Raw genomic sequence first — 7227 nt, forward strand, 5'->3', positions numbered from 1 at the left:
GCTTTGTTACACCGAGGATACCTACTTCTATGTTTCTCATCATGGCAGTTGTTCTTGATTGGAATTCAGGAATATTTACTTCTCCTTCTTTGGTGAAGAAGTTGAGGAAAACCGCGTTTAATAACTCCGCTTTAGTGGCACTGTCATCAGTGATTGCACCGTTGTTATCGCGCAGTGAAGGTATTGATTGCGTCTTGCCACTGGTGTGCTTTATGTGTGACCAGAATCTCTTTGGGTTTTCTGCCAGATTTCCAGACAGAGTTTCGTTGTGGAAATTATTAAAAGCATCTCGCATTGAAGTACGCGTCATATTTCGAAATTCTGTAAAACGTGGAGAACCTTGGGGCTTTTACGTTCTTTTAAATTTGGCATGCTTATTTCGTTGGTTCTACATCAACGACCTGACCTGTTGTGTGTACCATGGGGGATCCGTACCATCACTTATTAATTTATGCGGTATATATCTCTCAATTGCTGTCGATACTATCTATCTGAAAACATTCCATAACTTTTCTACACTTACATGATCAGATCGGTCGGAGTGGAGACTGTCTCTTAAAAAGGCGTTAAGAACATTTTTATCAGTTTTTTTAAATAGATATACAGGGTTATTACAAATGATTGAAGCGATTTCACAGCTCTACAATAACTTATTTGAGATATTTTCACAATGCTTTGCACACACATACAAAAACTCAAAAAGTTTTTTTAGGCAATCACAAATGTTCGATATGTGCCCCTTTAGTGATTCGGCAGACATCAAGCCGATAATCCTCCCACACTCGGCGCAGCATGTCCCCATCAATGAGTTCGAAAGCATCGTTGATGCGAGCTCGCAGTTCTGGCACGTTTCTTGGTAGAGGAGGTTTAAACACTGAATCTTTCACATAACCCCACAGAAAGAAATTGCTTGGGGTTAAGTTGGGAGAGCGTGGAGGCCATGACATGAATTGCTGATCATGATCTCCACCACCACCGATCCATCGGTTTTCCAATCTCCTGTTTAAGAAATGCCGAACATCATGATGGAAGTGCAGTGGAGCACCATCCTGTGGATCCTGTGGTACGTTTAGCTCCCTGCTTGCTTTATTCGTCGACTTCCGCGGGCTACGCGTGAAACTTGCCCGCACGCGTTCAACCGTTTCTTCGCTCGCTGCAGGCCGACCCGTTGATTTCCCCTTACAGAGGCATCCAGAAGCTTTAAACTGCGCATACCATCGCCGAATGGAGTTAGCAGTCGGTGGATATTTGTTGAACTTCGTCCTGAAGTGTCGTCGTTATGACTGACTGATGTGAGCGCATTTCAAGCACGACATACGTTTTCTCGGCTCCTGTCGCCATTTTGTCTCACTGCGCTCTCGAGCGCTCTGGCGGGAGAAACCTGAAGTGCGGCTTCAGCCGAACAAAACTTTACGAGTTTTTCTACGTATCTGTAGTGTGTCGTGACCATATGTCAATGAATGGAGCTACAGTGAATTTATGAAATCGCTTCAATCATTTGTAATAGCCCTGTACTTCCAGTTTCATTTTGATGGTTGTAAGTGTTACGGTATTCAGCCTAGCTGCAACTGCCTTGTGGTCGCTAATCCCTGTATTCGACACAATACTATTTGGCCAGGATTATTTGTTGCTAAAAGGTCAAGTATGCTTTCGCAGCCATTTACGCTTCGAGTGGGCTCATGAACTAATTGTTCAAAATAATTTTCTGAGAAAGCATTCAGTACCATTTCGGATGACGTTTTATGCCTCCCGCCGGCTTTAAACGTATAATTTTTCCAGCATATCGAGGGTAGATTGAAGTCACCACCGACTGTAATTATATGAGCGGGGTAATTATTTGAAATGAGACTCTAGTTTTCCTTGACTGTTCAGCAACTGTATCTTCTAAGTAGGGGGGTTGGTAAAACGACCCAATTAATAGTTTAGTCCGATTGTCAGGTATAACCTCTACCCATACTATTTCACACGAATTATCCACTTCAATTTCGCTACAAGGCAAAGTACCTCTGACAGCAATAAATACTCCACCGCCAACTGTATTTGATCTATCCTTTCTGAACACTGTTAGACCGTTTGAAAAAATTTCGGCTGAACTTATTTCTAGCTTTAGCCAGCTCTCTGTACCTACAACTATTTGAGCTTCAGTGCTTTCTATTAGGGCTTGGAGCTCTGGTTCTTTCCCAACACAGCTACGACAATATACAACTACAATACCAAACATTTCTACAACTAACTTACTGCGTTTTACCTGCCCACTTTTAGACGGACGTCCCTTCTGTGGTTTCCTGAGGCCCTCTGACCTAAAAAAACCGCCCAGTTCGTTCCACACAGCCCCCGCTACCCGTGTAGCCGCCTCCTGTGTGTAGTGGACTCCTGGCCTATTAAGCAGAACCCGGAAACCCACCACGCGATGGCCCAAGTCAAGGAATCTGCAGCCTACACGGTCACAGAACCGCCTGACCCTCTGATTCAGACCCTCCACTCGGCTCTGCACCAAAGGACCACAGTCGGTTCCATCGACGATGCTGCAGATGGTGAGCTCCGCCTTAATCTCGCAACCAAGACCGGCAGTCTTTACCATTTCCGCTAGCCGCCCGAAACCAGACAGAATCTGCTCCGATCCAAAGAGAACACACGCCATTGGTACCGACATGAGCCACCACCTGCACTTGGCTGCACACCGTAGAACATTTTTTTCTCCGGCATACGGTTGGAAAACCAGTTTTGTAATAAAAAAACAAGATGGATTTTCGGTTATTTTCAGTTTTGTCAAAAAATGTCAGTTTTGTACGCTCCAAGCGCTTGCCGTCTGTTTCGTTTATAACGAGGGCAAAATTCTCCACAAATTTTATTTCAATAACATTTTTCTGCATCCAATAGCAGGGGCGGTCGTATCGACAGCTGCGGTAGGCACGTACGTACAACAGGTGTCCTGAGCTTGAAGAAAGCGTGTGTGCGGCAAACTGCAACCCTCGCTCGCCCGTGTACAATTTGTCGCCCGTCAGCGACATCAGCCACGACAACTCGCGACGAATGGAATGAAAACGCACCGAGTAACTCGCTGCCGTCACGTTTAATGCTCACACCAGCTGCGCCACTGACGCCAAAGCACTCAAACCGCGCTCAACGCTCATTGGCTGTCGGAGAATGCACGACGTAGGTGCGCAGAACAAACCCCAACTGTACTGCCATCGTCCGTGGCGTGAATATTAGTCCGAGTTGAGCTCCAGGGAATTTTAGCCCTCATGCACATGCACATACGAATCGTATATAAAATAGCCAGCGACAGAAACCTGACGTATTATTAGCTGATAATGGTAAATCGAAATAGGTAGCTAACTGTACAGTAATTAAAATGGAACACGTGTAGCTTTACTATAACTAAAAACGCACTGACGTTTACTACAGCTTTTCACCACCAACGCCACTTCCACTTCTGGATGGGGAATTCTCCTGACAGTGTCCTTCAACCTTTGGCGCACTTGAGGTCGTTATGTGAGTAATTCCGACGTTCTGATGGGCCAACTTCCTCGGTGTCACCGGAAATGGCTCGAGTAGCAGAATCAGGGTAAGCACATCGAGTGCGCACCACATATCCTGTTGTCACAATAGCGAGTCATCCTCCTCCAGTTCCGTCGATTTCGACGTCTGTTTCGTCGATAATTTCTATAATATCTTCTTCTCCACGCAGACTCCACTGGACTTCTTGCAAGTGGGAAGAACACTTCAAATCCGCTCTTCTCTTCTGCTGTTCACACGAGCGCTGAACCACCTGAAGGATTTGACCCGGCTGCCGAATCTCGACTCACCGCGGCGGGGCTCGGCGCGCGCCTTCCGCCATTACGCGATGACGAAGGTACTGGTCACAGATTCCTTCTGGCAGGGCAGTAGAACAATATCGAGACGAAATTTTTAATTAACTCTTCGATCCGATTGAATAAGTTGTTTCATGAGAGTAACTTCACGCTGTCTGACTTCAAAGTGCTAGTAGGTAATGCACACAATGTGCACGATATAGTCGCCATGCCGCATATAGTTCAATTCCAATGTATAACATAATATGTAAGACATTTCTCCTAAAGAAACAATCTTAAAAAGTGCTCGAAAACTTGGTATTTTGCCATTTTGCACCAATTTCTACAAAATGTTTTTCGGCGAACTGTAGCGCCGTTGGTACTGGGTCTTGCAAAAAGTTGTAGTAATAAAATCTGTAAATAATTGTATGCTCTTTTAAAAATTGAAATAGACGACAAAGCGCCAAGAGTACAACAAACAGATTTTTTTTAAAAAAAGTGAAAAGTTCGAACTATTCGGAGATAACTACAGAAAGTTTAGCCGCCATAAGGTTCGTTGGCAGAACCTGGCTGTCCAATGTTTCCGACTACGGTATGAAGGAGTCAAAAAATGGAATCTTGTACTTCTGCAAGGTACGTGTATATGTGTGTGTGTGTGTGTGTGTGTGTGTGTGTGTGTGTGTGTGTGTGTGTGTGTGTGTGTGTGTGTGTGTGTTCGAGATTTCCGTGCGGATAAAACTATACACGTCGCTCGTAACGAAACAAAATCGACAGATGTAAAGGTTAATTTGCGGAGCCCCCCGAAGCAAGTGTGACAAGAGCGTTGCAATTTACAATGTACACAAATAGTGTAGTGGAAAGCGTTGGTAGGTCTTTAAGAGTTTTCGAGGATGATGCGGTTGTCTGTAAGAAAGTTGCAACAGCAGAAGACAGTGTGGATTTCCACAATGGCCTCCAGAGCATTGGGGAATGATGCAGTCTGTCGCGGTTGACGTCTAAACGTATATAAATGTAACATATTGTGTAGACATAGGTAAAGAACACGCGAGGCAATACTTCTCATAGAAGATAGGTTGCGGACAGATAAACATACGTTGATAGCGTTTGTAGACTTGGAGAAAGCTGTAGGCAATGTTGACTCTAATACTTCCTCTCAAATTCTAAAGGTGGCAGGGGAAAACACAGGGAGCGAAAGGCTATTTACAATTTGTACAGAAAACAGATGGCAGTTATAAGAGTCGAGGGGTACGAAAGGGAAGCAGTGGTTGAGGAGGGAGTGAGATAAGGTTGTAGCCTATCACCGATGTTATACAATCTGTATATTAAGCAAGCAGTAAAGGAAACAAAAGAAAAATTCGGAGTAGGAATTAAAATGCACGGAGAAGAAATAAAAACTCTGCGATTTGTCGGCGACATTGTAATTCTGTCAGAGACAGCAAAGGACCTGGAACAGCAGTTAAACGGAATGAACAGTGTCTCGAAAGGAGGATATAAGATGGACATCAACAAAAGCAAACCGAGGACAATGGAATGAAGACGAATTAAATCGGGTGATGCTGAGGGAATAAGATTACGAAATGAGACACTTAAAGTAGTAAAGGAGTTTTGCTATTTGGGGATCAAAATAACTGATGATAGTCGAAGTAGTGAGGATATAAAACGTAGACTGGCAATGGCACTGAAGAAGAGAAATTTGTTGACATCAAGTATTGATGTAAGTGCCAGGAAGCCGTTTCTGAAAGTATTTGTCTGTAGTGTAGCCATGTGTGGAAGTGAAATATGGATGGTAGACAGTCTAGACAAGAAGAGAATAGAAGCTTTCGAAATGTGGTGCTACAGAAGAATGCTCAAGATTAGATGGGTAGATCACGTAACTAATGAGGAGGTATTGAATAGAATTGTGGAGAAATTTGTGGCAGAACCTGACGAAAAGGGGATATTGGTTGATACAACACATTGTAAGAGATCGGGGTTGGGCAGTTCAAACATGGTGGGAAACGTGGAGGGAGACAAACAGGTGAATACATTAAGCACATTCGGAAGGATGTAGGTTGAAACCAGTTTTTGGAGTGAGCCCACAAGAACAAGAAGAAAAGAAAGACAGTACTGTATAGCGACTCTATTGATCAGAAATGCCGGTCGCGGTGGCCGATCGGTTCTAGGCGCGGCTGCTGCTGTCCGGAACCGCGCGGCCGCTACTGTCGCAGGTTGGAATCCTCCCTCGGGCATGGATGAGTGTGATGTCCTTAGGTTAGTTGGGTTTAAGTAGTTCTAAGTTGTAGGGGACTGATGACCTCAGAAGTTAAGCCCCATAGTGCTCACAACCATTTGGATCAGATATTGCTGGAAACAGTACATTTCGTAAAATATGTACAAGTAACTATCCAGAGGAAGGTTAAGGGTAATAGTAGGAAAAGGAGATGCTAGACTCAGATTCGTAGTAATGACGTTAAGGAAATGTATGTAAGACACTCAATAGGAAATGGCTTACGAGGCGCTTGTTCGACGGATTCGTGACTAGTGTTCATCAGGCTGGTACGCTTATCATGTCTGTTAGAAGCGAGGTAAGAAGATCCAACCGAGAGCGGCGCACTTCGTCACGGTATCTTTACTTGGTGCGAGAGCGTTACTGAGATGCACAACTAACTCCATCGGGAGACGCTGCAGACGCGTGAGATGTCACGCGTGATGGAGAAGTTTGAATATTGAAATTTCAAGAGAGAATTCGTGAAAGTATCTAGAGGCTTAGTGACACTATCTCTTCGCACGGGGCATTAGCTAGTGGAAGGGCGAAGAGGTGGGTGGGGGTGAACCAGTTAGTGGTATCCCAAGCACGACCTGCCACCTTGCCGAGTACCGATGTGGACGTCTAGAGGGAGCAGCGGGCAAGTCCGCGTGCCCAGCAGCCGCTGTCTCGTCAGGGGCAGGGACGGGCACGGGTTGCTCCTCAGCGAGTGGCTGCTGTCCGGGGCGAGCCTTTCGTCAAAGCCTCCCGGCGTCCGTCGTTGCCTTCTGTTAGTCTATTACAGATACACCGGTCGGGAAAAGCATCTTTGGAAGGACGGTTCCCAGTTCCTCAACATAAGCTTCGTAACTAGATGCACTCTAAGGCCACTGCTTCAGACACGAACAGCTAGCACGCTGTGGAGGCGAGTCCCTGGAGAACACACGAACGGCGCTCACTAAATATACACACGATCATGCGGAGCCGGGCTGTTTCCTCGACTGGGGATCTCGGGGAAGGCGTCGACTCGGCGCCCGGCAGACTCCCGCGGTGGAGGCGCAGGACAGGGGGCGGGGAGGGGGGGGATTAGCGGAACCGCGCCAAATTCCGCGGCAGGGACAGGGAGGCGGGTGCAGCGCGAGCCAGTCCAGTAGCAGCACGGCACACACCGGACAAACGGCGCCGGACAGCCGCTGCGTCCCCCCACAT

This window comes from Schistocerca americana, chromosome 10, assembly GCF_021461395.2.
Source record: "Schistocerca americana isolate TAMUIC-IGC-003095 chromosome 10, iqSchAmer2.1, whole genome shotgun sequence".
Lineage (NCBI taxonomy): Eukaryota > Metazoa > Arthropoda > Insecta > Orthoptera > Acrididae > Schistocerca > Schistocerca americana.